Raw genomic sequence first — 20,549 nt, 5'->3', positions numbered from 1 at the left:
CATGTATGAAAACTAAAAATAACTTGAGGATTATTATTTAAACACAATAATAATACAAATACAATAGTTAACTGAGAACTAATATTTGAAGATATATAAGTAGAATAATGTAGAATAACACAATGCTTAATGTAGGTGGCAGATATTAATAGAAGGGAACAGCAAACAGGTCTTGAAGGATGGACTTAAATGTACATTTGTCCTCTAAGCTAGTCTATGGCCCCTTGATATAGAGGAAGATGCTATTTTATCACTCAAGTTGAAGAAAGAGCCATCTGTCAAGTTAATTGTATTTCTACATGAAATAGACGATAATGCCACCTGGTCCTTTTCAGTAAGACACAATTATTAGTGTTGTTTATGCTAATTTTCAATAGAGCTTCAATGTTTGGGTGATAAGAATTTTTTCTTAAGTTGGTGCTGAAGTTCCTTCAGTTAGTGGTGATGAAGATGGATGTTTGCAACTGTCTGCATGCAACATATATGGACTTCCCCAATGTCTGGTTCTCTCACTATCTTACTTATCCTGCTAACTAAAGTCGCTCAACTCAGCTTGTTTAACTACTAAGATCCTCCTGCTGATTTCTGCACTTAGTAACTTACTAATGAAGAATTTTAGCACTGAAAATATAAATCTAGAACTTGGCTATTTTCAGGAAAGAATGTAGAAGAGGAAAGAAGAGGGAGGAAAAAAGTTGGACCCAGTTGCTATGTCTGATAGTGTGAAATGGTGTTTGTTGATCCGAAATGGAGACCCAACACCTGCGGGAAAAGACTAGGGAGAAGGAGACAGAGAAGTTACAAAACACAGAATAGCATAAGAATAGCAATAGCACTTAGACTTATATATACAGCGCTTCACAGCCGTCTCTAAGTGGTTTACAGAGTAAGCATATTACTGTACCTCCAACAATCTGGGAATACTGGCAATGCAAGTGTTTGAATCAGAATGTGGGAGCCTTACATATCAGACAATGTTTGTCCTGGGTACTGATGCATTTCCCCACTAAAAACACTAAGAATAACACATTATGCCATGCCAAAGGAAGCCTGTGGAAGGCAAGAATTGTTAAATAGTTGTCTGCCACTCAAGATTCCCTTAAAACTTGAATTCTGCTATAATTTGGAATATGATTAACCACTAGTTGGTACGCCATGTCATCTGTCACCTGCAAAAACTTTTATAGATTTTGCAACTGTGTGTTGTTGCATTTTGGGAAATTAACCTTAGTTTAAGTTAGTTAGGTTAGGTTAGGTTAATTTTCATCTGTGTTTATGTAGGCGAGATCCATGAGTGGCAGAGAAATACTGGCTCTTGATCCTTATTCCCGTCTTTGTTGTTTGAAATACATGGCACTTCAAAGGTTCTTCTCTAAAGTTTGGATAAGTCCTTGTAATGGATAGTAACCTCTCTCTCTGCATGTGTTCTCCTCTCAGTTGACTTAGAGCAGGGCTCTCCAAACTTGGCAACTGGAATTCTTGCTGGCTGGGGAATGCTGGGAGTTGAAGTCCACATGTCTTAAAGTGGCCAAGTTTGGAGACCCCTGATCTAGAGCATGAAGTATGGGACAAGGTGTCTGAAGCCTTCCTAAGTGTCTCATATAGAGTCTGAGGGTTATGGTGATTAGACTTGTACACAAAACACTAGGATCGAATTAGATGTATCTAAAAGATCAGAAGCAACCTTTCAGGAGACTCCTTCCCCCCTCCCCCTTCCTTTCAAACATGTCTGAATTTTTGAAGATGGCCTGAACAAGTCTCTGAAAGTTTCTTGGCAAGGTTTTTCAGAAGTATGTTACCATTGCTTCTTTACTATGGCTGAGAAAAAGTGACTGGCCTATGGTTATCCAGGTGGCTTTGGGGCAAAGGTGGGACTAGAACTCTCTGTTTTCTGGTTTTAAGCCTGATGTCTTATTTACTACAGCAAACTGACTCTGCAGGAGAATTGCTTTTCCTCATTTGATCTGCCTTGGAGAAGCAGTTTCGAAAGCTAATCTTTAAAAACTCTTATGGGAATAAGAAAGTAGGTGGCTCAAAAAAATTCATACACTGCAGCATTGTTGGAATAAGTCTAATCTAAAGGAAAGAAGAATCTTTTTTTTTACTAAGTGGCTATGAAACCAAACTATAATCCTCCAATGAACAACCCACTGATTATGGGTTAATAATTACTAATTGTTTGTCTAGCCCATAATCTTTATTGCTAGAATTAAGCTCAATTTGCAAACAAATGTGATTCAGTTGGACCACTTTAGCACAAGGAGGTGACAGATGTCAGTTAATGGCCATTGTGTTTGATCTTACAGGACAAGAGGTGAGGATTCATGTTTATTACTGTGATTTCTCCCCCCACTTATTTAAAAGTATGCCTTATGTTGTGATGATTACATTGTTATACATTATCCCAAGCAACACCTTCTTAAGATCATCTGTTCTATAATTAATAAACTTTCAAAGATGGCTGTTATTGTAAGCAAACATAAGGATGAGTATAAAGTTCTCATCTGGTGCTAAATATTGTTGATTGTGACATGAGGGTCCCAGGACCTGATTCTAAGTTGATTTCTCCAGGAGTAAAGATTGCTTAGAAAATGATTGAATATTAATGAAGGAGACATGCAGGTTGAACATTAATGAGGGCTGCGACTGTCAGTTGCTTTGCTTGAAGAGAAATACAGTTTCCAGTAAAGGAGAATATTCGTACCTCAGGGTTGATATGATGGCTCTTTGGTGCTCTCTGAGCTTGGTTGTTTTCTTGCAGACATTTTATTACCTAAACTAGGTAACATCATCAAGGCTACAGTTGATACTAGTGCTGATGATGTTACCTAGCTTGAATTGTCTGCAACCAAGCAACCAAGCTCAGAGAGTGCCAAGGATCCCTCAAATACAGTTTCTTTCCTGGCACCAGTGGTGGGTTGCCTCTAGTTTGGACTGGTTTGCAAGAACCAGTAGTAAAACAAACAGGAGACCCCGCCCACCACCCCGGATGTCATCATCGGCGATCTGCACATGCGCAGCAGCAAGGCGTGCAGTCCCAATGTGAACCACTACTAAAGGTAAGTAGAACCCACCTGTGCCTGGCACCCATAAACTTGTCTTTTTTCAGCTGTTTGACAAACTTTCCAGAGTAGAGTAATATATTTTCTTCTTGTGTGCCATCAGTCCCCTCAACTTGGAAGTAAATATTTATGACTTAGAAATATCTTGATGAGTTTGGTATAGAGATAAGCATGAACAGATTTGATAAGATATGGATGGGAACCAATAACAAAATATTAGCTAAATTGTATAATTACTTGTTGGAATACGACATGGTAGAAGAGGTGGTTAAGGATCCAATGGGCCAAAAATATTGGACAAAACATAAATTTAAACGAATGGGATACAATTTGGAACAGCAACCTTAAAATGACCAGGGCGGTAGCTTACAAGGAAAATCAATATAAGATGCTGTACAGGTGGCACTTAGCTCCTGCCAGGATTGCTAAAATCTATCCTAACACGAGTCCCAATGGTTGGAAATGTGGCCACAATCAAGGCACCTTCTACCATTGTTGGTGGACCTGCCCCCAAGCGAAAAAATTTTGGAGAATGATTTGGAAATGGATTACGGAAATAATAGAAGATAATATCGATTTTGAACCAAAAACCTTTCTCCTGGGAATCCTGAAAACAGAATACAAAAAGAAAAAGAAGTACCTAATTATACATATAATGACAGCGGCAAGAATAACATATGCTCAGTATTGGAAAGAGAAAAAACTACCACCCGAAGAACAAGTAATCAGGAAAATACTAGAGTGCGCCGAAATGAATAAGCTAACATTACTGATTAACGAAAGAGAGAATACGGAATATTATAATGTGTGGGAGTTATGGTACGAGTGGATAGAGAAAAGAAACAAAAAGTGAAGTATGAGAAGTATAAAAGTTAACCAATAATGATCATAAAGAGTTTAGTATTATTACCTGCACCATTAAATAGTAACTAAGTAAGGATGCAAGCTTATGCAAACAAGTAAATAATATGTATATATATCAGAAAGAATTGTGCATTATTATCTGTATTAGCTTTCAAATTATATCTATGCAAAGACGCAATACTATATATATAATATGTAAATACTGTATTTATATATCAACATATAAATTTGTATTTATAAATACAAATATTGTATTTATATATAGAGCCTTGGTAGTACAGTGGTCTAAGGCACCCTGTTATTAAGCTGGTTATTAAGACCAGCTGCCTGCAATTACTGCAGGTTCGAATCTCGCCAAGGCTCAAGGTTGACTCAGACTTCCATCCTTTCTAAGGTAGGTAAATTGATGACCCAGTTGTGGGGGCAATAAGCTGACTTTGTATAAATATACAAAAGGATGAAGGCTATTGCTAAGCACATTGTAAGCCACCCTGAGTCTCCGGAGAAGGGCGGCATATAAATCAAATTAAAAAAAAAAAAAACAACCACGGAACTGAAAAACGTTGAATTGTATTACTATACTTTATAATAAAAACCAATAAAAAAAAAGAAATATCTTGACTGGTTCTTTTCTTCTCAGCTCTGATGATAAATAAAGACTTTGATGAAAGTTTAGGTCAGCTAAAAGAGCTAGCTAACTCTGCAGGTTATGCAAAGCTCATTAAAAAAGACTGCTATTCCTCATTTGTATTGGTTCCCCAGTGCCACTGCCTGTGACACTTCCTGAATCAACATCTGTTTCAACTCCACAGGAGTAATGCAAGTCTTTGGCAGTCTGAAAGCAATTCTTCTAAAAGGAAGTGGGTATAGCAGCCAGTAATATACCTAGCTGTTCACTAAAAATGAGAGCCATTAAAGAAAAAAAGAAAGAAAAGAGAGTGTGATTTGCTTTTCCAACTTTTCACATTCTGCATTGGCAAAATCACTTCCCAAAAGACACGATGGGAACTTTTCTCTCCAAGAAAAAAGAAACTTGGAACAAGCCACAGCATATGCTGCATGCCGCTTCAAAATCAGAAGTCTGCTCAGTTAATTGCAAACTTGAAAATATTTGGAAGCCCATCCCAAAAAAAATACAATAAACGAACACCTTCATTTTAATGTTTGAAGAGACAAAGTGAACACCTAGTGAATACAAAATCAAGACCTGTACCAGAAAAATAGTCTTTGTCTGAAAGTGATACAGGTAGAGACTATAGAGCTAAACATAGAGAGTGAAAAGCATTGGGTCTGCTGTAAAACCAAAATCTGTAAAAAAGAATTTTCCTGCAGCAAGCCAGGATAAAGATCCTCTTAAAATGAAGAGCTCCTTATTGCAATAGACAGGCATTTGTTTTGGCTTTTTGTGCCCATGCTATACTGTTTCACGAATATTTGTCATGTGTGTAACTCAGGAACAAAACAAGGAGGAGGAGGAATCAATCATATTTGCCCATAGAGTGGACTTCTATGTGGATTGCAGTAAACCAGAACACTAGAAAAAGGAAACTCCCTATACAACATCTTTCAACAAAATGGATACATAATAGAACCTGACCACTCAACCCAATAAAGCACATCCAACACAAGGATATCACTGCCATACATCAAAAAACAACCAACAGATCATTACAACCACACAGCACACAATATAGCATTCAAACCAACTAAAGTTCTCCAAAACATTTTAAATCCCCCCGCAAAAAAAAACCCAGATAAAATAAAACAAACCAGTAACCTAAGGAGAAAAAAACAGGAGTGATCTACAACACAAAATGCTAGAGCTGTAACAGCCTTTAAGTAGGACAGACAGAGAGAAAACTAGCAGAGTGCATCCATGAATACCAACTAGCAGTCCTATTACTACACAATGAAAACTCCTTAATACATGGACATACTTCACCATAGTTTCAGCTGGGAAACCATGAGCATCATAGACCAAACTAAATCCAAAAAGGCTAGGGAGTTCCTGGAAGTTTGGGACTCTGACAAATCAGCCATCAACAGGCACATACAGATAAACAATATTTACACAACTTTGAAAAGAGACAATAAAAAAACCAAAGAACACCTCTTGCTAGCAATCAGCATCCGGATAAGCAGGGACTAACGCAGGGGTGAAATTCAGCTGGTTCTATCTGGCTCGGGCGAACCCGTAGCGGCAGCTGCAGGAGGGTCCGCCCACCCGCATGGATGTCATGACATCCCTTTTTTGCGACAATTTCAGTCTCTGCGCATACACGGATGATGGTGCATGCTCGCACGCATGCAGTGTGCGCACATTTGCGAACCGGTAGAGAAAGTTAAGTGAATTTCATCCCTGGACTAACACCAAGATTAATACCAGTCAAGCAATAAACAAAACCTCAGTCAAGGGACTACCAGCTCAGACAAACAATCAAGCAGTAAAAACAACAGCCAATCAAGGAATTACCAAGAAGAAAACCATACCTCCACCAGCAATGACAGGGCAAATCACTGTCTATAAAAAGACAGCAAATGCCACTCTCCTCTAGCTCTAAAGTTGTTATCTAGTCTGGTAACAAAACATCTGCAAATAAACCAACAAGCTCATGAGACTACCAAGGATTCGATCATTTTATTAGCTTTCATTGAGCTCTTCTTCCCTGCGTATTTAAAAGCATCAAAGTGTACCTGAGTTTCTCTACCTGTGTTGTTAATGGACCTGGATCTGCATGACAGTTTTTGCCGTAAAGCGGCAACTGTTGCTTAGGTAGGCTGGAAGAGCTTCATGGATTTTCTTCAGCTTTTTTGTATCTCCTGTCAATGCTGCTTGAAAGAGTTTTCTGGGCCAGAATTTTTAGATGATGCCTGATGTAATGCAGTCTGTTTACTTTTCTGGAGAGCCAGCATCCTATATTAACTCTCTTAAAGAAAATCTGCAATGTGTGCTGTTTCATCTGACCCTGACAATTTTATTTTGCAAATTCTTTTCATTTGGACAGCCCATGCTTATCCAGTCTGTGCTGGACTATCCCAAAAGTCAATTCGCTGAACGCAAGTTCGAGGTCAGTATCATAAGTTTCATAACCGAGTGTATTTGTTTAATAGTTCTAAAGTCATATTTTTAGCCAGTTGCTCTTGTTTACTGTAGCTAATTGTTCAAAAAACTGGCAATTGCAGTTTGTGCTGTCGAAAGGCATTTCCCTGGATACGTGGTCAGCTAAATTCTTTCCTTTAAAATTCCTTTGGGTGAGTGAATGCTCAAAGCGAGCCTTCTAAGGACGATTTAATAGCATTCAGCTATGCCCACAGGAATACTTAGCAAGCACAGAGAAGCCAAAATGCAACTTGCTACATTCTGCTTAATACTTCCAACCGAGGAACAGAAATCTCAGCAGGATATTGTTTCAAATGGTTCCGATTCCAACATCATCATCTTTATTGAGAATTGGAAAATAATTTAATCTATCCATTTTGATTGCTGTTTTCTCATCAGGTGTCTTGCTTGGGAAGAGAGCATTATTTCTTTATTATTTCACTAAGTTTGCAGAAATCAAAGAGCCTAAATTGTTTAGGGGTGATTCTTTATTGCTTCCATCCTCAGGATTGTCCTATATGCCTATATTAAATAAATTTATCAAAACAAATAAACAGATAAAACAGGTACAGATGAAAGAATAAAAAGTAAACAAATAAAACCAAAGTGACTGAAGTTGAATTGGAGGAATATCTTTATTGTTTTCCAGATTGTAGTATTAAACCATACTTGAGGGCCAGAGAATTTGTTCTGATACACATATGTGTAGGGCCTACTCTAGATATTTTGACACCTACCAAAGACATAATCTGGCACCCCATATGATTTGGTTCATCTGATTTTGCTAGGAATTTCAAAACAATGTTCTCACATTTGTATTTTTTCTTCAACTTCTTGAAATTTACACTTACAATTTTCAGCCTTGCGCACTCCTCCTCCTCCTTCTCATCCTCCCCTCCCAGAAAATTTTTAAACTTAAGTTTGCAATGCAGTTTTAATCACACCAGCAGCCATAGCGATCCTATTGCAAAATTCTGCAAAATTGTATTTAATCCTCAAGTGGGCATACTGGCTTGCAGAATACAGCATTAATGCTTTTCACTTGTTTATTGTGTTTTTCAGAAGCCCTTTCCACTTTAGTGCACCCTAAAATTTAGTGCCAGTCAGCCTTAGCCTAGAGCTAGTCCTGCATATATGTGTGAGATTCTTAGACTGAGAGAATATCCAGTCCTGGGTGGTGGTGGCAGTGGAGGCTAAGATCAGTAATTTTAGAAAATAATTCTTCCTTTTCTTTCAACTTTTTTCTAGCTCTCTGACATTCTTAATATAATTAAACATTTAAAATCTTAACTCATAGGGTTCACTTTGGAAAAGGGATCTTTTTTTTAAAAAAAATTTTATTTAAAAAATTAAAATACAAATTAAAAAAAAAAACCTAGACGAAGCATTTTAAAATGTGCATTAAAAAGGACAAAAGCACATATACGTATATTATCCCCCTCCCCTGTTGAATACTGACAAATACATTACAACAATAATAATTCCCCTGCCCCCCACTTGCAAAATAGGCCCACAATTTCTGGAAAAGGAATCTTGTGTTCAGCCTGTATCTTCCTGCCAGGTTACAGAAAGCAGGTTGCTGCTTGTCTCCTCCCCTCTTAAATCAGAAACATGAATTTTCCTGGATTAATGTGGTTGGTACCAGCCAGGGGTGGGTTCTACTTACCTTTACTACCGGTTTGCAACAGGATCGTGCCCGCCCGCGCCTTGCTTCTGTGCATGCGCAGATCACTTCTGATGACATCACGGTCAGTGGGCGGAGCCTCCCATTGGTTTTACTACCGGTTCTATAGAACCAGTCCAAACTGGGGGCAACCCAACCCTGGTACCAGCCTCTTTAGTTGGCTCTCTCCCCTGTGCTTGTGAGTACCATGCAGCCAAGCCATGCTATGGAAACCACTTGTGAGGATCAGCAGGGCTCATGTCACAATAGCTTGGTGGGCATGTCCTCCACACAGGAGTGAAGCAAGTAAGACAAGCAAGACATGTTTTTTAGACCTCAGAGAACGGTTATGGAAGAAAATGGAAGACTATTTACCACCGTTAAACAATAAAAAAGGGAAAAAAAAGAAAATACTTAAACCTCGAGGCAGAGGTAGATTGTCTTTTGTGGATAACTTCACTTTAATCTTCAATAAAGTGATTGAAGCAATTATATTCTCAAATCCCCACTCATAATGCAAGAGCTTGTATGAATAACCAGCGGCTGGGCATTTATATAGATGATTGTGTAAGGAATGAAAAAAATATGAAACAGCTTTTCCATTTCCAAACCTTCAGCAATCCTTGCCTGGTATAGCGTTGGAAGAAAGAGTCTCAGTGAGAATGAAAACGTCTCTTTCTTTTTAAAAAATGCATCACTTAATTCAAAGGCTGTTTCACTTATCTTTATTCTACAAATGTTCGTTAATTTTTCTTCCAAAGGTAATTACACAGAAACTGTAAGACATAACCACTAACATATTTACACACATATACACATGCTAATGATAGATAGATTAGCCTTTCCATTCTATCTGCCTTCCTCTTCATTTCTCTCCCAACCCCACACATATGACAATTCAAGTTTCAGAAAACAAAGCCAGCTAAGACTTTTGTGTTTGGTTTTCGTTTTGAATCCTGAAGGCTGTTTGAAGATTGGAGTTACAGTAGTGCAAAATAGCTGAGCCTGCATCCAAAGTTATAGTTAAGTTCATGGCCCAAATATTTCTTACCACTATGTATAAAATTATAACGTAAAGTAATAGGGCAAAAATGTTCAAGGATGATCCTTTATAATGTTACAATGGTGTCGGTTTCTTCTACTTGCAATGCTAAAAGAGGAAAGCAGGAATACTTTAGACAGACAAGTCCAATTATTCAATTACATATAATTTCTGTGCTTCATTGTTTATAATAAAATATCTTATCTGCATAAGAGTGACAGAGTATGATTTCAGTGACTAATTCAACCCACAAACCTTTTCAAATATTTAAATATTTGAATACGTTCCTGAAATGTAATGAATCATAATTTGTTTGATTCAGCTAGGTGAGGACTAAACTCTTTATCTAGATGGAAACTAGTACTTCTTGGCTGGAGAATCAGGCTCAAACTAACAGGTTTACTGAAAAAAAAAAAAACATTGACCAACCATAGGACTAATATAATTTGTAGTGCATGGGGTTGGATGTGTGTGACCTGGGCAGCTACAATGTTCACTCTCTTCTAAAACTGAACATAACCATTTGGTAGGAATCATATTCCAGATTGAAAAATCATGGGTATAAATGATTGAATTAAAATATATTCTCACTCTTTTGATCTCTTTCCCAGTAGAATTTTAATTTGCCTCATCTACCTTCTTCAGGGAAACCCATAAGACCTATTTGATTCCTCTTGGAGAAGGGTGTTTTTTGACAAGAAGACAGAAATGCTGGCATATGGTATTTTTATTTGCAGGTCATTCAGTTTTATTGATTTTTTTTATATTTATGGGTACGGGAGTTTGAGAGTGTTTGTTTACATTGATAGCTGTCCAGAGAATCTGACAATAAATGGTCCATGTTGAAGAGTCAACCTACAGTTTTTTTCACTTTATTTCACAGACTGGGAGAAGGAGCAAAATGCCTCCTTTAATTATTCTAATAGATATTGAACAAAAAACGGGAAGGTAGCGAAGTCCTGGTGAACTCTATCCTGGACTGTCTGATGGCTTGACTTCTCCTCCAAAAAGTATCAACTGAAATTGTCCACTTAGAAAAGAGCAGTTCTACTATAATAGGGCTGTCAAACTTGTGACCCACAAGCCGGATGCGTCACGCACTGGCCACACCCACAACCGGTGTAGCAAAGGGGAAAAAAGTCCCAATACACCCCGTAATGCCACCATGATGACATGGGTTTGACACCCCTGTACTATAACATGGTGCCCTTCCTATTTCCAACCCTCACAGGTACCCCCCCCAATACTATGATCAACAGTATTGATGCTGTTAACAGATTAAATAGAACAAGGTTGGTATGCTCTGGTTATCCAAGTACCATCTCATATCATCCAGGAAAGGACCAATGCAGTTCATCCCATGCCAAAGCCTGAATCATTAAGGGATCAGGTTAACTTCCTCTTCTAGAGATCTTTGTGATTACCATTTTACTATCTTATCCTCATCTTTTCCCAGTAAGGGAGGTTAATTAAGGTTAGAGTGCAATAGTTATGGAATCAGACACAAATCTTTACACCCCTCTTTTCTGCAATGAAGCATTGTCCACTGCCCAGATCCATCTTATCTCTTTTTTTGGCAAGCATCAAATCCATATCCCAAAGGTTCTTTTTCAAGAGGCAACTGGACTTTCTGGTTTTTCTTTGAAGATGTTTCGCTTCTCATCTAAGAAGCTTCTTCAGCTCTGAAGAAAGCCTCTTGAAAAAGGACCTTTGAGACAACCATGACCTGGATGACTGAGAATCTCCATAGATATTTAGCGATGCACTAGAGCTGAATAAGTTTATTGGATGAGAAGCTGGCTGGGGAATTCTGAGAGTTGAAGTCCACAAGTCTTAAAGTTACCAAGGTTAAACATCCTTGATTTAAACCCAGAGTAAAGGAATTGTTTTTGTCTTCTACAAACAGCAGTGTGAAACAGAATTTTAATATGGCACAAATAGCTATTCACCAGGGTTAATTTGACCTTTGCCTCAGTTTTCTTTGATTTATTTCCCCCAAGCTTGAGCACAGTCCTTACCAAGTTAAGAATGCAGAATCTTGGCTGTAGCAATAAACCATTTAGTGAATTCATGTTTATACATATTAAAAATAGGATGCAGATGGTATGATGCTATCTTATTTATTTCATCTGTTCTATAAATTTTATAGCTACCTAGGGATTTTTTTTTTCTGAACATCCAAATAGAAAACTCAGAGTAAAATCACATTTATGGAAGTGCTAATATAAAATAAGCCAACACTGATGGTTTGAAATCTGAGTTGCAAATCTGGACAATTATTAATAGATGCCCATTAGAATTTTTGGCATTTCTTTGCTATCGCTCATGGTTGTAGGGACTTTTGCAGCTTCAAAATATATGCAAGGTAGCCTTACCATAAAGTATTGCTGAATTAATGTAATCATGTATGAATAAAATATCTTTTTCACTTCATTCATTGTAAAATGAAGCTTATACACTTATACACTTTTAAAATGTAAAATGTACTTCATTGTAAAAGCTTATCAGCAATTTGCAACTAAAGGGAAATTACTTCTAATCTTACCAGATATTCTCAGGGTATTTATTCTTTTATGAAATAAATAAGTAAAAGGAAATAGACATTCCTTTATTGCTTCCATTGAAAAATTGCATTCATCTTTCTAATAGATAATCTGCAACTTCACCTCTTTCTTTTAAATATTATTGACAGCCTGAATGTCTAGACTATGCCAGACAGCTCCTGGTTGCTGTGGGAACTGATATGTCTTTTTTTTTTTTTCCAAGTGAATCAAATAGTTGTGCCATTATATCATTTAATAAAGAAAGCATAAATAATATTGCAGCAGCAACTCCTGCTCCCTAATGTGACTAAGTCTCATTCTTCCCAAGTGCTGCATTAAAATCTACAAAACATCAGCTGGTTTAAATAAGCTGAATCTATTCTTTGCAATTAATTCTTAACAATGTTCAAGCCTATAAATTCAATGGTGGTGCCAGCAGCATCTAGCAAAAATAAGAATTGCATAAGTACATGTAGTCCTTGAATTTACGACCACAATCAAGTCCTCAATTTCTGTTGCTAAGTACAACATTTCTTAAGTGGATTTTGCCTCATTTTACAACTTTTCTTGCCAAAGTTGCTAACTGAATCATTGCAGTTGTTAAGTTAGTAACATGGTTTCTAAGTGAATCTGACTTTCCCATTGGCAGAAGGTCTCCAAAAGTGGTCACATGACCCTGGAACACTGCAACCATCATAAATATGAGTCAGTTCCCAAGTGTCTGAATCTTGAACATGTGACCACCGGGATGCTGCAATGGTTGTAACAGTGGTGGGTTGCCCCTGGTTTGGACTGGTTCACAAGAACCGGTAGTAAAACCAGCGGGAGGCTCTGCCCACTGACCCAGACATCATCATAGGTGATCTGCGCATGCGGGCGCGATGCGAACCGGTAGTAAAAGTAAGTAGAACCTACTCCCTGGTTGTAAATGTGAATTTATTTATTTAGCATATGAAAATGGTCATAGGCCAGTGTCATTGTCACTAAATGAACTGTTGTAGGTCGAAGACTACCTGTATCTAGTGGATTGTTTAAAAAAGTCTAGGCCTTTTGCTGAAAACAAATAGTAAAGAAATATGCTTCTTTGTGAGTCTTTGAAGAGCTAGTGGATAATCTAATGCAAACTTAGAAAGTCAGGAAAGTCCCTGATCTAAAAAAAAAAGTGTAGGAAGGAAACAAGAATAACCGTTTGTTACAATTTAACATTAACTCTATGAAATCCAGTTTACCAATATACTCCCAACTAATCTATCTGCATTTAGATCAGGGGTGTCAAATTCAAGGCCCATGGGCTGGCCCACAGGGCGGCCTGGAAATATCAAAGGACTGGCCCGTGGTGCCTCTGCCAGCTAAAACTGGCTGCGGCAGGGCCTTAGGAGACCTCCACATCAGGGGTGGGTTCTAATTTTTTTTACTACTGGTTCTATGGGCGTGGCTTATTTTGCAGGTGTGGCTTGATGGTCATGTGACTGGGTGGGTGTGGCCAACTCAATGTCACTCATATCAAGGGGTGCCTCATCTGGCCCCTCCCCTCCCAGCCATTCCTTGTCACACCCAGCTTCAACATATCTATAGTTGTTGTTCACCTTTTTTCAAGTATCTACATAGTATAGATGCACTTTCATGGACCACTGAAAGGAGGAAATGGCTCAAATGCTTTGCCCAAGAGTGTGATAGGCAACAGGCTTTTAAGGGGCTGCCAGAAAGAAGGGGGGGGCAATGTATTTTCCAAAGCACCAGAAGGCAAAACAAGAAGCAATGGATGGAAACTGAACAAAGAGAATAGCAACCTAAAACTAAGGAGAAACTTCCTGACAGTGTGAACCAATATAGGTGCAGAAATATTTCAGTCATAATTTCACATATAAAATAGCCATTCATGTAATACAACTTGCATATTGTTCAAAACAGTCATTAGTATTATGGCTGATGTTTGACAGCAAGCCTAAAAGTCAAATATTACAAGAGTGCTTCTTTCTCTGTATGTATACAAAACATCACATACCAGGAATAGCATATTAAGATGGACTTATGTGGCCTGTTTTTGGCCAGCAGAGTGCTGCTGGAGGCTGGGGAGGCCAAAAACAGATCACGTGGGAGCATCGGGAGCCCATTTTTGGCTGGCAGAGTGTTGTTGGAGACCCGGGAGGCAAAAAAACTTGTGCAGCCCGTTTTTGGCCCGTTTTTGGCCGGTAAAGTGCTGTAGGAGGCCGTTCAGGCTGAAAACAGGGCAGAGAGGGTCACATGCAGCCCCCTCACCCCATTTTGGCTGGCAGTGTGCTGTAGGAGGCATCCGTCCCATCTCCCGCCCCCCGCTGCCCCCCCTTGCCGGCCAGCGGAGGAGAACTACAATGCTGATCTGACCCTAGAAGAAATCCAGAAAGCCCTGATTTAGATTATATGAAGTGTAACTGCCTCAAAACATTTCAGTTTCAGGGAGTAATGATTTAGACTAGCATGTCAGGTACGTTTACTTTTAGTAATTTTTCTCCTTCAGAATCTGGTAGCTTCTCACCTATGACAGAAGCACATTTTATATATGAAAATCCCCAGATTCATTTAATGGCCTCTTCAAATTATGCAATAAATTCACAGAAGCCTAGCTCTTTGGAAGATTTTAAAACCTTGTTATTGGAGAGAAACATGCTTGGTGGAATAATGGGATAATGTGACAAGTCTACCTTGTCTGTAAAAGCTAAGTTACATGGACAGAGTCTGGTATATTGTAAGGCAACTTTTTGTTTCGTTGTCCTTGTTCTTTTAATGCTATGGTTTTCATCTTTTTCATACACTGAGAATAGCATAGTACTTTGGGACAAGTGCTGATAAGCATCTAAGACACAACAGATATCTAGAACACAGTCCTCAATTTATAATCATTCATTAAGTGACCGAAGTTAATACAGAACTGAACAAAGTGACTTGTGGCTTATGATCACACTTACAACCATTGCAGTATCCCTACAATTATGTGTTAAAAATTTGGGCAATTGGCATGTATTTATAACAGCTGCACTGTCCTGGGGTCACATGATCCCAATTTGTAACCTTCTCAGCTGGCTACCAAAACAAATAAGGGAAGCCAGATTCGCTTAAATACGGGAAGCCTCATTATTCACTTAACAACTGTGGTGATTCACTTAACAACTGTGTCAAACAGGTCACAAAATAGGACAAAACTCACTTAACAACTATCTTTCTTAGCAACAAAAACTTGGGGCTCAGTTGTGGTCATAAATCGAAGATCGCCTTAATGCAAATCTTGTGTAGCGATTGAACATTTTGTGCGTATTGTCTTCTGATGCAATTTTGTGCTGTAACTGCAAATACAGAGCACACACAATAGAGTAAAACAAGCTACCATTAACTAATCTGAGTACCATGCAACAAAGTTAAATGCAATAGTAAAATCTGGAACGACTGAGAGTTAATTTCCTCAAAAATATGCTAGCAGGGGTCACTATGAGCACAGAATTCATTAGGAGCTCTATTTTTACATTGCCTAGCAACCAGATGTAATGAAGGAAAAGGCCTAGCACAATCCCTGCTGAACTTTGGATTTCAACCATCAACCTTCTGAAAACCACTGATTACTCTATTACCAATCTAATGCAGGCATAGTGGAACAGCAGCTGCATGTATGAAAGCACCATTAAATTCCCCCACCCCTAAATCACTGTGATTTAGGTTAGAGGCCGCAGCTAGAGAACTGAAGGCTAATTCCCAGATACTGAAATACTAATTCTCTGAGATGACTATAGGTTTCGGTTAAGTTGATGTTAATTGACAGGTTTCTTTTAGTTTACATTTTCTTTCAGTCTTCAACTAACCATTTGTGGTACACCACAATTAGGTCTCTCAGCTGCCTTGAAGGAGGTCAGCTGAAGAGGCTTATCTGTGTAATGGTTCACTTTTCTCTTTTATCTGCTGTAATCATTCAAATGAAACTCTTCAGAAGATGGGCACGGACAGCAAAAAGGAAAAAGAAAAGACCAAATGCTCAGATCATAGTCAATTTAATTTACAGACAGCGGTGTAGAAGAAGATGTCAAATTAACCAGGAAGTCACAAATGGCATGCTGGAGAGTTATAAACTTGGTGTGTGTGTGTGTGGGGGGGAGGCTCCTGTACCCACAGCTGGTCACCAACAGAAGTCACCCCAGTTCTGCCTGGACAAGTTGAGTACAAAGTCAGGATTTCCTACTGTTCGATACAAAATAAATGAGAAGTGAGAAACGAGAGTAGCCACCTCCAAAAATTAAACAATGGAAAATGGAGTGCTTTGCCTCACTGACTATGTACTCATGATATTTTTTTTAAAAAATCATTGTTTTTCCCCATTGGGATATTTTATTTTATTTTCAGTGGGGTTTTTAGGTCCTTGATATGGAGATTTTGTGGGTTTTATGTGACTCAGGTACTGTCTAGTCTTGCTCCTCATTGCCTTCCAAGGAATATGTCCTATTGAAGATTGGGCCCTATCATTATACATTTGCAATCATAAATCATGTGATTTAAAATTCAGTGCAGACTGAGTTTTGCATAATTCCTATAGCAACTATTGAAAAAGAGACAAGTTAGAAACATGTTTTTAAAAAGTTAGAAAAAAAGAGCAATATTTTAAGTAAGGTGAGAAGAAAATTGAATAATACAGGAACTGATTCCAAGGGTCATGAGAACGTCAATAAATCATAGAAAAACGCAGGCAGGAAGCTTTCAGAGTGTCAGGGCATTTATTAATCCCATGTTTGGCTCTGGGACTAATTACCCTGGTTTAGAGTAGATGAATCGAGGCTTATCCTTGTTGCACTATTCTGATAAAGAAAACGCGAAGGAAGGTTTCTAATAAAACTCATTTATTTGTTATAAAGAAAATAAAACACCTCACTAACTAAGAAAAGTTAATTGTTACATTTTTGAAGGTAATTCGGGCCGGCTATCTTTCAGCCGGACCTTGCTGGAAAGAGAACAAAGGAAGGAGTGAGAGAAGAGCAAGTGAAGGAATGTGGGTGGATACGGAAACACGTAGCTTACTGATAAGAAGTTGGCAAAGCTACGGAGAGTCTGACAGTCCAGAAATAATGAGCTCAGCTGGTAAATAAAATAACGCAGTGACATTCCCCTTCTTTTGCCAGTTGAGCGAATATCAGTTCATCATCAACTAAGGCACATCTTCGCACGCAGATACTCATGTTGAGCTGCTGGAAGTGGTTTGTTGAGCATATCAGCAATTTGATCATGTGTAGATACATATTGCATTTTGACAAAACCTTTTTTCACTAAATGTTTTATGTTTTGGTAACGAATGTCAATGTGTCTGGACCTAGAACCTGTAAAATGAGATTCAGAAATATAAACCACCGATTCATTGTCTTCCATCACGGTGATCGGTCGGATCGGGTGTGTCCAGATATCTGTGACTAAAGCATCAAACCAAGTTAGAGAATTACATGCATCTGAAACACAAGCATATTCAGCTTCAGTAGATGAACAAGAAACAAAATTCTGTTTACGTACTTGCCAATAAACAGGACATCCATTTAAGAACATCATATAACCTGAAGTACTTTTGCGTGATTTCTTATCACTTGCCCAATCAGAATCTGCATAACAACATAATTCTGCATAATCAGTATGTGTTGGTTCTAACAATAACTTCAAGTGTTTGGTGTATTTTAGGTATCTCAATAATTTCTTAATACATGTCCAGTGAAACTGTTTTGCCTTACCTACGTGTCGTGATAAGAGATTAACACTAAGTGCAATGTCGGGTCTGGTCCAACTACTAATGTACAATAGTGACCCTATGACTGAACGATAAAGTGTTTGATCCTCGAACTCAGGACTTTCTTCTTGTGTCAAGTTGTGAAAATCTGTTTGCATGGGTGTCTTTGTTGTGTTAGCATCTTTCATGTTGCAATGATGCAAAATTTGTTCAATTTTATCTTCTTGTGAAAGACTAAACCCCTTCTGTGTTTTTTCAATCTGAACACCTAAATAAGTGCTAATGTGACCTAATGATTTCAATGTGAAGTATCTCTGCAAAGCTTTGGCAAAAATTTCACTCATTTGCTTATTTGGACCAATATAAACAATATCATCAACATAAACAAGAACTATCTCATATGCATCGTTAGATCCTTTTGTGAACACGCACTCATCAGTTTCGGACTTAATAAAGCCCATTGAATTTAGTTTGTCAGTAAGACATAAATACCACATTAAACCAGATTGTTTCAGACCATAGAGACTTTTGTTTAGGAACCAGGTATCCCCTTCTTGCTGTCGGAATCCTGGAGGACTTTTCACGTAGATCTCTTCGTCTAGGTCTGCATGTAGATAAGCCGTGTCAACATCAAATTGGAAAACTTCTAAACCAAGGATAGTTGCAGTTGCTAAAGCAATTTTTACACTCTCAGTTCTGACTGTCGGTGAGTAGGTATTTGTGTAGTCCTCAGGATAACGTTGAGCGAAACCCTGAGCTACAAGTCTGGCCTTGTACAGTGACTCACCATTTGGTTTCTTTTTGATTCTGTAGACCCATCGAGTGCCAATGACCTTTTTGTTTGCTGGAGGTTTTACAGGTGTAAATACTTTAAGTTTCTTTAGACTGTCCATTTCAGCCTGCATTGCTTCATACCATTTGTCTTGCTCTGAATCAGGGAGCTGCTTGATTTGTGTGAAATTATCAGGTGGAAGTGTAACATTGCAAATCAAAGGCAAGGGTGCTTTTGTCAGTTGCCAAGAATATCGTTGTGGAGGGATCCCTTTTGTGGCCCTCTTGGAACGTCTCGGGACAACTGTCCAGTCTTCTTCTTCTTCGTCCTCGTCCTCACTTTCGTCGCTAGCGTCAGCATCCGCGGCTTGCGAAGACGGAACATCGGGTTGAGAAGAATCAGTGGAATCTTGATCATCAATCTGTGTGGCATCAGCAGTATCATCTCTGGGAAAATAAACTCCAGGATCATTGGAATGAATCCTGGACCAGTCAATATCTTCTTCAAAATTAGCAGATTGGGAAATCACAATTACATGTTTAGAGTCAATAAATTTGCTCCACTTTGAGTTATCATCAATACCCATAAATCTCAGTCTCTTTGCTGCTGGACCTCCTTTTCTTCTTTGAGCTAAGGGAATGTTCACCATAGCATATGAACCAAAAATATGAATGTTTTTAAGATTGGGCTTGTAGCCATACAACATGAAGAAAGGAGTCTGATTTGTTACACTGCTCCAAGTACGGTTGACAATGTAATTTGCATATTTTATAGCTTCACCCCAGTATATCATATCAAGGTTGGCGTCTTCTAGGAGACAACGCATCATGGTTTGCAGTACCTCTCCGTTGTGAGCCGGTGTGTCAGGGGGTGAAGTCTGATGAATAATCCTATTCTTACGCATCCAGTCCTGGAAACGCTGAGACATGAATTCGGCACCACGATCACTCTGGATTCTGGCGATGCGAACTTGGTGTTGGGTAGAAACAAAGGTTGCAAAGTCTTTAAAGATCTGAAAAGTCTCTGATTTTTCTTTCATAGGATATACATATCCATATCTAGAGTAATTATCAACAATTGTTAGAAAATATTTTCTACCACCAAATGATGGCGGGAAAGGACCAACTATGTCAATGTGAACCAAATCAAAAATGCGTGTTGACAGGCGTGTAGCGTGTTTGGGAATGGCTGCTGCTTTGGATTTGGCCTTCTTGCATACAGCACAATCCAAAAACACCTTACACCCCTTTAGATCCAAACCTTTTGCGAACTCCGGCATCTTCCTAAGAACACGGAAACTGGCATGCCCCAATCTTCTATGCCATTTGTGGATACACCTGGAATGCAAAGGTTTACCTGTTAGTGAATTCTCAACATTAACATTTTTATGGGGAACCTCAGGCTTGCTCTGAGCAACCTGTTTACCAATTCTATTTTTGTTGGCTTTAGGAGCCTTAGGAATAGCAACAGGATCTCTCTCTGGAGCATCTCTATCTGGGCCTGTGCCTTCCCTTTTTGGAGTTTGCATATTTGCCTGTGTTTGTGTTTTAGGCTTTGGTTTTAAGTAATAAACACCACCAATTAATATGGTTTCAGCAACAATATCTCCATCTTTAACTATGTAACTTGCTTTTTCAAGGTGGTGAACTTGGAACTTTAACATTCTAGACAAGTGAAACTGACTAAGCAAATTACTGGTTGCTGTTGGTATGTAATAAACATCAGGAATGAATGCATCAAGCTCTTCAACATAAACAGTTCCTTTTCCTTTGACCTGA

General features: G+C 38.5%; 1 long non-coding RNA gene across 1 annotated transcript in view; it reads right to left on the bottom strand.

Annotated features, from left to right (window-relative positions):
• LOC117672576 (uncharacterized) overlaps nt 1-6,845 on the bottom strand; it is a 75,096-nt gene extending 68,251 nt beyond the window's left edge. The window contains exon 1 of the long non-coding RNA XR_004593282.3: nt 6,635-6,845. This is a non-coding gene — a long non-coding RNA (uncharacterized LOC117672576). The remainder of the gene's footprint in view (nt 1-6,634) is intronic.
• Between the last annotated feature and the right edge of the window lie 13,704 nt (nt 6,846-20,549).

This window comes from Pantherophis guttatus, chromosome 3 (genome assembly GCF_059756535.1).
Source record: "Pantherophis guttatus breed Tessera chromosome 3, ASM5975653v1, whole genome shotgun sequence".
NCBI classification, from domain to species: Eukaryota; Metazoa; Chordata; class Lepidosauria; order Squamata; family Colubridae; genus Pantherophis; species Pantherophis guttatus.
Note: the sequence above shows the minus strand (reverse complement) of the source record. Positions and strands in the feature narration are given on the sequence as shown.